Raw genomic sequence first — 14666 nt, forward strand, 5'->3', positions numbered from 1 at the left:
ACCACTATCTTCTGGATCTCCTGCCCCCTTTCAACCCACTTATCTCTCCCTTTTTGGCAACCTCAGATCTTCAGCCAGAGTCTAACAGTGTAATTGTGTCTGGCTTCAGCTGCTCCCTTGCTTTGTTCCTTTATTTCTCACATATGGGCTGAAATCATCCAGTTCCGTCTTTTTCCTTACAACTTATCTTGCTTGGCATTACCACTTTCAATTCCATCCACATTCTTGCAAAAAAAGGGAAATATTTCATCTTTTTTATATAGTAAAGTAATATTCCATGTGCATATATGTACCAGATCTTCTGTACCATCTGTCTCTGGACACTTATCCAGTTCATTATACTGAGGCTGCAATGAACCTATTTATGCAGATATCCTTTGGGATTTGTAATTTTATCTTTTATAGATACTTACCTAGGGGTGGGATTGATAGATCATATGATAAATCTATTTTCAATATTTTGAAAAAATTTTATTCCGTTTTCCATGGAGTCTAAAATCACTTGTATTTCTTAGCAATGTTTGAGCGTCCTCTTTTCTCCACATCCCTGCCAATTCTTGTTGTTTTAGACCCATTCAAGAAGACTGTTCTTACAAATTTTAAAATAATACCTCATTGTAGTTTTGACATGCACACTCATAATAATAGATAAAAATAAGCTCTTTCATTTGCCTCTTGGCTATATGTACGTCTTCTGTGGAGAAGTGTCTATTTAGATGTTTTCCCCATTTCTGGTAGGTTAATTTTTTGTTTACTTTTTTTAAGTTTTGGGGGCCATACCTGGCAATGCTCGGGGATTACGCCTGGCTCTACACTCAGAAATTATTCCTGGCAGTGCTCAGAGGTGCTGGGAATTGAAACCGGGTCAGCCAAGTGCAAGGCAAGCGCCTTACCTGCTGTACTATCTCCTCAACTCCTGATAGATCACACTTTTGTTGTTGAGTTCTATAAGGTCTTTACATTTCTTAAACATTAGTTCTTTGTCAGATGCATAGTATATAAATATTTTACCCCTTTTGGATATTTTTGTTTTTTTAATGATACTTTTACTTTGCAAAAGATTTTTATGTTGAAGATATTCTATTTGTTTATTTTTCCCTTGTCATTGAACGTGAATCCCTAAAGATAACACTGAAGTCAATATTATGGAGCACTCTGCCTATTTTTTTCTTCAATGTGTTTTATGGTCTCAAGTCTAGCATCCAAGTCTTTAATCCTTTTGAGTTAACTTTTGGCACAATGTGAAATAGTGATCTAATAAAAGTTACTCTTTTCTATGTAACTATCCAGTTTCCCCAACAATATTTCACAAAACAACATCATTATTCTGAAGACCCTGTCCTTTCTTTAATTTATGTTTTTGACTGCTTTGTCATAAATTAACAAAGCATGTGAGGATTAATTTCCATATTTTTAATTTCATCCAATTTCTGAGTTTGTCTATTTTCATTGCAATGCCACACTGTTTTCAATTTTTCCTTTCCATTGAATTACCTTTAATATAAATGTTAAAAAGGACATTTTATTTTTACAATATTATGGCATTTCAGCATCATAATTCAACACTATTCTATAAATACAGGATTCATCACACCTACCACCAAAGTGCCAATGTCATTCCACTACCAAAAGACCTCACTTACCATTGCTCCCCAGATTTTCTCTTCAATAATCTCCATACTTTGCACCAAGTCTAAGAATTTTGTTGTTTTCTGTCAATTCATTTGCTTGAGTTATTTATATATTTCACATATGAATAAAGTTACATTATAATTGTCTTTCACTTCCTTCTGTAGTACACATAGTATAATCAGTTCAAAGCCCATCCATTTTGTCCTAAATAGCAGTTTTTTATTTGTAACATCAGTCATATTCCACTGAGTCTATATATCAGTTTCTTTTTTAAATTTTATTTTTCTAAAATTGTTCACAATGTTTGATTACACTTAATATTTGAGCACCAATCCCACCACCATTATACCTTCTCACCACCATATTTCCATCCTAAACCCCAAACCCTGTCACCTAAGCAGAACCGAAATAAATTTATTTTGTATTGCCTATTATGAATCACTGTCACTGTTACTGTCCTCCCATTATTCATTGACTTGCTCGAGTGGGCCCAGTAATGTCTCCATTTTAACACTTGTTACTGTGTTTGGCATATTGAATACATCATGGGTAGCTTGCCTTGCTTTGCCGTGCTGGTGAGATACTCTTGGTAGCTTGCCAGGCTCTCCGAGAGGGGCGGAGGAATCGACTCTGGTCGCCCAGGTCGGCTGATAACAAGGCAAAAACCCTACGTGCTGTGCTATCACTCCATCCATTAAAAATGAGACAGAAAAGGTTTTTTAAAGGAGAGTGTGTGAAGATTGTTGTATTTCACCCTGGTGCCATTAAACCCTTCCATAAGAGATTAGTAACATGTTAACATGTTGTTAAAAGTTGAGCATTGTGTGTGTATATATATATATATATATGCCATATATGTATATGCCATATATATATACATATATATATGTGTGTGTGTGTGTGTGTGTGTGTGTGGTATATCACTGGTGTAAAGTATGGGATGTTCAGGAATAGATTCACTCATGGGTTAGTTTTGTCCGAGCGTGTGCAGACCAGCCATGAGCCTGGTGGCGGTTGAGTTCTGGAGGTTTTTGGCTGCTGGATTTGGGTCCCTTGGGGGCAGGGAGGGGCCTTACCCACCCCCCTCCGGGTTGCTCCTATTGAAACAGCCTGGCAGGGAATCTGGCAGGATGGCTGTGGCGTATCGTTTTGTGCTCTCTTCTGAGAGATTTATATTGAGTCTCTGGATCATTAATGAGATTACATGGCACCAGAAGCAGTTTGTGGGTGTGACTGCCAACCTATTGGAAATAAGGGGAGATGGGGGGAGATCACCCATACCCTCCTGGAGTTTTCAGTCACAAGACCCGCCTACCTAGGTTTTTCTGCATATTCACTCATGGGTGAGGTTCATCTGAGTCTATGGAGAGCAGCCATGTGCAATATTTTCTTTATGCAGTCATTTGACAGCGGAAAATTTTAATTGATTCCATGTTTTGACTATGTGAACAAGGGGTGTCATGATCACAAGGAATGCAAATACATTTTGAAGCATTGTGCTCATATTTTTCAGATAAATGGCTAAGGTAGGAATTACTGGACAACCTAGTATTTTCATCTTGTCTAATTAAGATATCTCCAAGTCGTGGAGGTGTGTACTTTTCATAAAACTTGCACCAATTGCGATTCCCATCAACAGTATATCAAGTTTTCTTTTTCTCTGTATCCTTGCCATTTTTTGTTTTCAAGATTTTTATGGAAGGCCATTATTTTGTGTGTGAATTGATATTTTATTGTGGTTTTGATTTGTATTTCCCTAACAAGTGATTGAGTTTTTTCTCTAAATGTGTCTTTGGCCCTTCTGTAAATCTCCTTTTCTTGTTTTTATTTTTGCTTAGGAGCCACATCCCACTGTACTCAAAATTCACTCCTGGCCATGCACACAAGGATCTATACAAAGCAATATTAGGATTCCTTTGATTCTTCGGTGTATTTCAAAGTTCCACAAAAGGTAACTACCTATTATTTATTTGTTACCACATTGATAAGCTGCATTTCGGGGGTCATAGCTGTTGCACTCTAGAAGTTGCCTTCTTGTTGAGGTACCGGAGGTTGTATATTTGTTTAGATGTTGAGGGTCACATACTTTGCTGGGGTGTTGGGGATTGCATTTGTTTCTGTGCTGGGAAGCATGCTAGAACTGCAGATTGTGGTGATTTACCACAACAAAGCCAATAAGATTGGTACCTTTGAACTCTTCCCAAAAGAATCAGTTTCAAAGAAGGAAACAGAAAGACACTGGTGTTTTTCAGGTTGCAAGTTAGCCCGATAGCCATTTATTGAATACAATTTCTGCTTTCTCACTCTGGCTCCAGACACACAAGCCATTGTTTGTTAACTGGTACACTAAAGGCAGTTAGCAGGTACATCAAGAGTTAGTAGGTACATCCATTGACAAATACATTAAGAGCAAAAACTGGGAGTATCACATAGTTGTGGCCATAGGTGATAAACAATCAGCAGGCATCTTTATTTTATTTCATTTTATTGAACCACTGGTGAGATACAGTTACAACTTTGTTCACGATTGAGTCTCAGTTATATAAAAATGTTCCAATACCCCTCTCTTCACCGGTGCACATTTTCCACCACCAACACATGTCTCCAGGCCCCAATTTCTTTCCTATTTGCCTTCCCTCGCCCTTTCCTGGCAGTCTGCCTCTATAGCAAACACCCCCCCCACCTCGTTTTCCTTTTAGACACTGTGGTTTGCAATAATGTTACTGTAAGAGTACATGCATATCACTTTACCTCCTTTGTGTCTAGAATGATCTATCCAACTATCGTTGTCATAGTGGTCCCTTCTCTGTCTAATCGCATCTTTAATTGTATAGCATTATGGGGGCCACAGTGATAGTAGGACATCTGGTAGGATGTTTACTGTTTACTTTGCATGCAGCCAGCCAGGTTCCATCCCTGCCATTTTCCCTTAAGGGAATGATCAGGAGTGATCCCTGAGCATAGAGCCAGGAGTAAGCCCTGAGCATATCCAATTGTGGCCCAAAAAACTTTTTTAAAAGTATAGCATTAAAGGGCTGGAGTGATAGCACAGCGGGTAGGGCATTTGCCTTGCATGTGGCCGACACGGGTTCAATTCCTCCATCCCTCTCAGAGATCCTGACAATCTACCGAGAGTATCCCGCCCACACAGCAGAACCTGGCAAGCTCCCCTTGGTGTATTCGATATGCAAAAAACAGTAACAAGTCTCACAATGGAGACGTTACTGGTGCCCACTTGAGCAAATCGATGAACAACGGGAGGACAGTGCTACAGTGTAACAGCATTAAAGTATGGTAATCTCATATTCTAGTTGTGCTGAGTGCACATTTTCAGCCCTGATTGTCTAAACTAAACTAAATTAAACTTTTTTACCCAGGGAGCTATTATCCTGACCTTGGGGTGAATTCCCATAGTGAATCACACAGTAGTGTGGAGGGGTGCCAGAGAATGGATTCAGGGTCTCACACTTGCCAGGAAGTATAAGGCCTTGTGTGGAATATCACTGAGCCATATTCTGCAATAGCCCGATATATACTCAGTAGCACACTGTTGAGTTTCTGCTTGCTTTGTTAATTACTAAGGAAATTCAAACCAAAACAACAATGTGGTGCCACAGCACACTTACTACAGACATCACAAATGTGTTTGTAAGAATAAAAAAGGAAAGACAAATATTAACAATGATGTATAGAAACTTGTATACATTGTTGATGTAAATATAAAATGTTATAATCACTATAGAAAAGCTTCATAGGTTCTCAAAAATATTAGTGGATTTACTCAGCAACTGACAACATGCTCTACTTGGAAAGAAGGACTTATATGCATATGTGTGCATCATTATTTATAGCTACACTGTTCACCTTTAGCTAGGAACAGAAACTACAAAAGAATCAATTTTCCCCCATTCTGTGCATGCCCACTATAAACACAAAAGAGCCACAAGTATTGATTTTGAGATTATAAATAAATTTTTAGCAAATGGGCAAATTCAAACACAGCATTTATGAGTGAGGATCAATAGCAAAAATAATGTAACATTAACCAGTCAGAAAAATTAATAATTTTCTGACACATGCTACGACAAGGATGATCTTGAAAACATTATGCAAAATGGAATAAAACACACAAAATATATTGTGATTTTGACTTGATTAATGGTAATTTTATTAATATAGTTTAAGAAGTTACATTTATAAGATAGATCAGCAGTTACTAGAGTCTGAAGTAACGGGATGGGAATTATGTTGAATGGGTATAGCATTTCTGTTTGGACTGATGAAAAGGTTTTAGAAATAGTGGTTATGGTGACATTGCATTGTAAATAGAATGAATGCAGTTGAGTTGTATGCAAAAAATCAGAGAAAGTGGAAAATTCTTATTATATAAATCATACTGAGTTAAGAACAATTAAAGATACAAGAAAGATATTTTAAGGAAACCAGTATGCCATTGGGTGTCACAGAGTGAAGGGGAAGCAAGCATGACCTATCTTTAACTATCAAGAGAAAACTAGCAAACATACTCAAATAGTGTTATTTTATAACTATACTTATATTCACTAACTCTCTTTTCTGACTTCAGGGCTTATTACTCCATATATTGATGCGACACATAATAGACAGCTCTGAATGTCATTGTGAGTGGCCCTGACTCTCTCTGAATTATTGGAGGGTACAGCAAGTGACAGTAAATTCTTCCTTCACACAAGGGAGCAGGAACTAATACTAAGGTGGAAAATATGAGTTTTTATGGCCTGTCTAGTGAGCTGTTAATAAAGCTGAGTAAGCAACTTGCCTCTATTAACTAGGCCTGTGTGATCTCTGCTTTTCTACACACGATTACTTCCACAAAATTCTCCTTACTTTTGTATTGATTCAATCCCCTGCATGGCTTCTAACTCCTTTTTGTTATTTTCTCAAGGGGGAAAAGAAAATCAATTCAGAGTGGCTAGAAGACATTTCGTTTTATCTAAAAATGATCGATGGCAATAAATTTCATCTTTGTTATTCTCTTGTTCCAAAAGGCTGAGCTTCAAAAGCACTGCAAAAAAGAAACAGATGGTGAAGAGAAACATAAGGTATTAGTTCCCTTAGGGGGAGGAGCTCCGGAGAGCTCAATGGATAAATTCAAGGGCAGGTTCAGAATGCAAGTGAAAATAATCTAAGCATGAGCAAGGAGAATAATCAGTATAGAAGCAGAGTAAAGTAGACTTTTGCTTATTTTCATCTTAGTGTGCTTATTAAAAAATTCAAACTGACTCAAGAATCTTCAGTGGATACAGTCGAATATGGTGACAGTCAGATGGTCTGATAATTAGAATCTAAGGTTCTGGGTTCTCTGATGATCATCTTTATATTACCAATGTAGATAGCACGTTATCTTAGAGAACAAAACTATAAACATGATTTATTTGCAGCACTCGTGGTTTTCACTTTTTTCATTCATGCCAAGATACGTTTAGGCCTTTAGTTGATGAGTACTTTTCATTTAATTCTGTATTGCATGTGAATTAATTCATTTATCATAAAAATATATGAAAAGTGATATATTCAAATTTTAAATTTAAAACCTCCCTTTTCAATCCAATGATGTAAAACAACAATCTCATGCAGTTAACTTATGGAATTGTTTTCCTTGAAATTGGTGTTGATTCGTGCAGCGATCTCTGACGGCATGTATTTGATTCCAGCTCTGAACCAGTATCAAGGCTGGTTCTCTACAAGTCAGACAGCAGTAAAGAATGTTTGCCTCTGCAATTTGGAATTACATACCTATAAGCTCAGAAATGTTAGTGTTCTTCATTGTGCATATTAGTAAGATAATATGTTCCTGGAAATTGGACTGACTAAAATTGTTGGGGGTTAGGTATAATTCACCTTTGCTTGATGAAAGAGCTTTGCTTATTTTCAAGTTCTTGTGAACCAGCACAGATGCATATGAACAAGGTATGCCTTCACTTTGGGTGCCATCAAGAGGTGAGAAATACACTGAGTACTCTCAGTGCTGTGATTGTGAGCATTTGTGTGTGGCAATATTTTGTTAAATTGCTAAACCACTCCTGAAGGTTTACAGACTGTTACATGAGATCAGGGCTAAATAAGAAATGGTGGTATCCATCAGTCCCAAGAGCTACAAAAAACAGGAATACTTCTTCAAAGAGAGGGTGGAAAAATACTGAGATGGCTAGTTTAAGCTTGTAAAGATCAAATCTCCTTGGACAGTAGGAATCATCACAAAAAGGAAATGGAATAAATTTAGAGATAATGAAAGGAAATGAAATAAAGATGGAGTAGTACAATATCCACAATAGGACATTTATTCTTGTGTTGTGTCTCCAGAATTATGTATCAGGCACAAGGTTCTGTCCCTTTCAAAGAGAAAGCTGTGATCTGGATAAAATGGATAATTTAAAAAGAGAGGGAGGAAGAGTTTTAGTCATTTGACCCAAAAATGGAAAATGCGAGTTGAAATTACTGGGATGTTGAATGAATGGCTTTTAATAGCCTGTTTTGGAGACTTTCAAACAGTCTCTCTTTTGGAGACTCTTTAAGAGAAAATCAGGCCCACATTTCAATTTTCACATACAAAATGGAAGAACATTTGGAGGAGTTATATGAACTGTGCAGGACCAAACCCTTGACCTGTGCATTTCTGTACAATGGCACTGCTTCGGTTTAGCTATTGGACTCATGGGGGAACTAGTCTTAAGATATATGTAACCCTGGGAAAAAACAACATTCTATCTGGAAAATAGTCTTAGAGCATAAAGGAGTCATTGCTCATAAACTGAGTGGCTGTTTAGTCACTTACACTCATTATCTCATTCCATCCTCCCAACAAACCTATGAGGAAGCTGTTAATCCTCTATGCAAACAAGGGAGTTGGGGCTTCTAAGGAAGGAAATGCTCATAGAAAAGACTCACTTTGTGCATCATCTTTCAGTATGAAAGAAGAGTACTTTTAAAGTATTGTTTCAATGCTGAGAAATTGATATATTCTAAAAGGATTGGATCACCCCATGAGAATTACATTTGCAATGAGTCATGGGACCAATTGCCACAAACATCAAAGTGATCATTGTTACAGTGAATGAGTCCCATCCAAACAGATTCAGAAATAGCACAGTTCATTCAATAACTATTTTCTTTCCTGCTGTCCTTTTCCTGGCCTGGCATCACTTTCATCTTTTAGATTGGCCACTAGTTGTGCCTGTGGGATTTCAAACCTCAAATAAAACAATATTTATCAGTTTTAAAGAAAGATATTTTTTGAAAATGTTGCTAATTGCTAAATAATTGCATTGATTTCTTATAAAATTACTAAATAATAAACTCAAGACAAGTACTTTAAGAAAGTGAAAGGTAGAAGACTGACATTTAATCAATTTTAGCAGTAATATTTAAGTCTCGGAGGCAGTATAAGCTTACTATTCTTTATTCACCCATATGATTTCCTGATCCATATGAGGAAGGGGATAAGCAACCGTAAGCAAAATAAACTCTGAGAACTACAGTAGAGCTGTTGTCATGGGCTGCAGGGCCCTAAGGTGGCCATTTCTACCAATCTTCTCTTTATCCCTATGGTACAGAGTTACTTTAGTCACTCCCAATGAATCCTGCCTCTGGGTTTCAACACCCTGTTATCCACCATGAGATTAACTCAGCACATAGTTTTAGGCAATAAGACACTAACACTGTAGCACTGTACCACTGTCTTCTCATTGTTCATCAATTTGCTCGAGCAGGCACCAGTAACATCTTCATTGTGAGACTAACCCAAGTTCCACCCCTGGACCTAGTAGTTCCAGAGCTTATCAAGAGTAATGCCTGAGCCCAAAGTCAGGAGTAAGCCCTGACCGCAGTGGGGTGCCCCCCAAACAAAATCAACCAAATAAAAAAAAAGAAGCAGTACTTTTAGTCTATCAACTCTGCTTAAATGTATTCATTAATAGCAAAGTTAAACAAAAACCTAATCCATTATCTGAGACTACAGGGAAACTACTAAAATATAAACTTTCAATAAAAACTTCAGTATCCTACCTTTGATATGCTACACATCTCATAATGCCTCAGATGAGATTTCCCAATCTATAACAGCCCCAGACATAATGCCCAGAAATGACCACAAAAAATAATTTAAACAATCATATCTTTCTTATGCACTCTAGCACTGTCCTCCAGTTGTTCATCAATTTGCTTGAGCAGGCACCAGTAACATCTCACAACAAATTGTGAGACTTATTGTTACTGTTTTTGGTATATTGAATACGTAATGGGTAGCTTGCCAGGGGGCAAGATACTCTCAGTAGCTTTCCAGGCTCTCAAGGCAAATGCCCTACTCGCTGTGCTATCACACCAGCCCTTTCTTATGACAGCTTAAAATATTTTCACTATTACGTTTGGGGCAGTGCTCAGGGCTTCTCCTAGATTTGATCTCAAGGATCACGCCTGGGAAGGTGCTTGGGGGATCATATGGGAAATCAGCATAGAACCCAGGTTAGCTGCATGCAAGGTAAATAAGTGCCTTATAGCTGTATTATCTCTCCAGCCCCTAAAATATTCTTTTTCTTCAGTTTTCTATAATTTTTTCAAAACTAATATAATTATTTTATAATCAGAAAAATATACTTGAATAAAATTTTATTTAATAAAAAACATAAAAATAATTGAAATTTTCTATGACAGCATTTAGATAAATAGTTCAAATACATAAACCCGGATTCAAAAAGCTACTGAGAGTATCCCACCAACAAGGCAGAGCCTGGCAAGCTCCCTGTGGCATATTCGATATGCCAAAAACAGTAACAAGTCTCACAATGAAGACGTTACTGGTGCCCGCTTGACGACACTGACAAGTATGATTAAATTAGTTAAGTACATGAACTTTTTTTTCTCTATATAATTGGTGAAACACCATGAGGTACAGTTGTAGGCTTACAAACTTTCATGCTTGGGTATCAGTTATACAATGATCAAGTACCCATGCCTCCACCAGTGCCCATTCTCCACCACCAATGATCCCAGTAACCCTCCCACCCCCTCATCCCATTCCCCACCCCACCCCGCCCCGCCTCTGTAACAGGGCATTCCCTTCTTCTCTCTCTTTCCTTTAGTGTGTTGTGGTTTGCAATAGAGGTATTGAGTGGCCATCGTGTTCAGTCTATACTTTCAGCATGCATCTCTCATCCCGAACAAGTCCTTCAAACATCCTTTACTTGATGTTCCCTTCAGTATCTGAGCTGCAGAAACCCCAGCTTGTGCTGCCGGCTTCCAAGCCATGGAGCAGACCTCCTGGTACTTATCTCAACTATTCTTGGGTGTTTGACTCCCATTCGGTTACTTTATATTTCACAGATGAGTACAGTCTTTCTATGTCTGTCCCTCTCATTCTGGCTCATTTCACTTAGCATATTTTCCATATAGAACTTGTATGCAAATTTCATGACTTCATCTTTTCTAACAGCTGCATAGTATTCCATTGTGTAGATGTACCAATGTTTCTTTAACCAGTCATCTGTTCTCAGGCATTCGGGTTTTTTTCCAGATTTTGGCAATTGTGAACAGCGTGGTAATGAACATGCATGTACAGATGTCATTTCGACTATACTTTTTTGCCTCTCTGGGATATATTCCCAGGAGTGGTATTGCTGGGTCAAATGGAAGCTCAATTTCTAATTTTTTGAGAGTTTTCTATACTGTTTTCCAAAAGGGCTGAACTAGTCAGCATTCCCACCAGCAGTGAAGGAGAGTCCCTTACTCACCACATCCGTGCCAACACTGGTTGCTTTTGTTCTTTTGGATGTGGGCCAGTCTCTGTGGTGTGAGACGATATCTCTTTGTTGTTTTGATCTGCATCTCCCTGATGATTAGTGATATAGAGCATTTTCTCATGTGCCTTTTAGGATTCAGATTTCTTCTTTGAGAAAGTTTCTGTTCATTTCGTCACCCCATTTTTTGATGGGGTTGGATGTTTTCTTCTTGTGGAGTTCAACCAGTGCTTTGTATATCCTTGATATCAAACCCTTGTCAGATGGATATTGGGTGAGTAACCTTTCCATTTTGTAGACTATCTTTGTATTTTGGTCACTGTTTCTTTTGTGATGCAGAAGCTTCTTAGTTTAAGATAGTCTCAATTGTCTATATCTTTTTTCATTTGCTTGGCCAATGGCATGTCATCTTTGAAGATACTGTTCGCTTCAATGTCGTGGAGGGTTTTGCCAACCTTGTCTTAAATGTACCTTATGGATTCCGGTCTTATGTTGAGGTCTTTTTGATCTTACTTTTGTACATGATGTTAAGTAGAGATTTGAGCCTGTTTTTTTTTTTTGCATGTAGCTCTCCAGTTTTGCCAGCACACTTTGTTAAAGAGACTTTCCTTACTCCACTTCACATTTATTGCTCCCCTATCAAAGATTAGATGATCATATATTTGGGGGGAGGAGTCAGTATATTCAATCCTGTTCCATTGGTCTGCGACTGTGACATTGTTCCAGTACCATACTGTTTTAATTATTACTGCTTTGTAATAGAGTTTGAACTTGGGGCGTTTGATTCTTCCCATTTACTTTTTCCCAAGAATTGCTTTTGCTATTCATGGGGGCTTATTGTTCCATATGAATATCAGAAGTGTTTGCTCCATTTCTTTGAAGAATATCATGGGTATCCTTATAGGGATCGCATTGAATTTGTACAATGCTTTGGGGAGCATTGCCATTTTGATAATGTTAATTCTCCTGATCCATGAATAGGGGATATCTTTCCATTTCCTCATTTCCTCTTTTATTTCCTAAAGTAGCATTTTGTAGTTCTCTTTGTACAGGTCTTTTACGTCCTTAGTTAAGCTGATTCCTAGGGCACAGAAAAATTGATTTTCTGGGGCACAATTGTGAATGGGATTGCTTTTTCCGTGTCACTTTCTTCTCTCTCATTATTTGCGTATAGGAAGACCATGGACTTTTGGGTATTTATATTATAGCCTGAAACTTTACTATACAAGTATATTGTTTCTAGGAGTTTCTTGATAGAGGTTTTAGGATTCTCTAAGTATAGTATCATATCATCTGCGAATAGTAAAGCTTGATATTTCCTTTCCTATCTGAATGCCCTTAATATCTTTTTCTTGTCTAATCACTATTACAAGTACTTCCAGTAGCATATTGAACAGCAGTTGAGAGGATGGGCATCCTTGTCTCATCCCTGTTCTTAAAGGCTCTTGATTTTTCCCCATTGAGGATGGTGTTTGCCATAAACTTGTGTAGATGGCTTTAACTATATTGAGAAAAGTCCCTTCTATACCCATTTTGGTGAGGGTTTTCATCATAAACGGGTGCTGCATCTTGTCAAATGCTTTCTCTGCATCTATTGATATGATCACATGGTTTTAATCTTTTCTTTTGTTTATATTATGGATTATGTTGATTGATTTCCGAATGTTAAACATTCCTTGCATCCCTGGGATGAATTCCACTTGGTCATGGTGTCTGATCTTTTTGATGAGTTGTTGAATTCTATTTGCTAGTATTTTGTTAAGAATCTTCAGATCCGTGTTTATCAGAGATATTGGCCTGTAGTTTTTTTCCTTTTGGTGTCTTTGTTTCGTTTTGTTTTTAGAGAGATATGAGCTTCATAGAAACTGTTTGGGAGAGTTTCTGTTTCTTCAATTTCCTGGAGAAGCTGGAGAAGAACTGGCAATAGGTCCTCTTTAAACGTTTGGGAAAATTTCCTAGTGAATCCATCTGGACCTAGGCTTTTGTTTTGGGAAGACTTTTCATTACAGTTTCAATTTCCTTGATATTAATAGGACTACTCAAATATTCTAGATCTTCTTGATTCAGCCTTGGAAGATTATAGGAATCCAGGAATTTATCCATTTCTTCTAGGTTCTCTTGTTTCATGGCATACAGACTTTCAAAGTAGTCTCTTATGATCTTTTGAATTTCTTTGGTATCTGTTGTGATAATCGTCTTCACCTTTCTCATTCAGTTTATTAGGGTTCTCTCTCTTTCTTTGTGAGTCTTTCTAGTGGGTTTTCTATCTTGTTTATTTTATCAGAGAACCAGCTCTTGTTTTTATTGATCTTTTGGATTGTTTTTTTTAGGGGGGGGATTCCATGACCCTGAATGACTGGTTTGAGGCTCTTCGTGTTCCTGGAGCGAGCAGAAGCCAATGGACTACACTAGCACTCGACAGGAATGAATGGAGACGTAACTGGCGCCTGCTTGAGCAAATCGATGAGTAATGGAATGTCAAGTGATCAAGTGCATATATCAGTAAATATGTACTCTATTAGCATTGACCATCACTAACTTCCACCCAGATCACTATCATAACACTGAAGGAAACTCTCTGTGTTTAAGCCACTCCAATGTGCATCTGACAAAGGATCTGCCTACAAACCATAAATAGGTCTCCACAACCTTTAAGAGAAAAAGCAACTTAGGATATGAAAAATAAATATGATTACTTACTATCACTCTAGTTTAGCTCACCAATTTGTTTCAAGTCACCACATTTTATCTTCTAATAGTGAATTGTGTGCCTTGTTCTGCCAGGGAACTATCCTTTTTCTAGAACTATCCTTCCTACTTTTATCTCCCCAGTATATTTTCAGCACTTAACCAACATATACCACCTAAGGATCAGCATTTTTGCTTACTTCCATCCTAGCACTTTCATCCTCATTGAAATTGCCTCCTTTCTTTTTTTTTCTCTCCTTATTAACTGTTCACTATTTGAGAAAATGGACTATATGTTTGTTATGAGCGTTTATGTCCCCTGAATAATTAAATGCTGAAATCCTGCTGTTCAACATCATAATATTAGGAGGTATAGGTCTCAAGAGTAAACCCTTATGAATGGGATTAATGCTCTAATAAAAAGAAAGGATTTAGCTTTCCAGCCCCTTTTACGTGAGAAGACAAGAAGACATTGGTTATGAACCAGGAAAAGGATGATACAACGTGATTGTGATGACAACTTGATCTTGGATATTTCATCCTCCAGAACTGCAAAAAAAATACTGTTGCTTCTAA

This window comes from Sorex fumeus, unplaced genomic scaffold, assembly GCF_029834395.1.
Source record: "Sorex fumeus unplaced genomic scaffold, SorFum_2.1 ptg000008l, whole genome shotgun sequence".
NCBI classification, from domain to species: Eukaryota; Metazoa; Chordata; class Mammalia; order Eulipotyphla; family Soricidae; genus Sorex; species Sorex fumeus.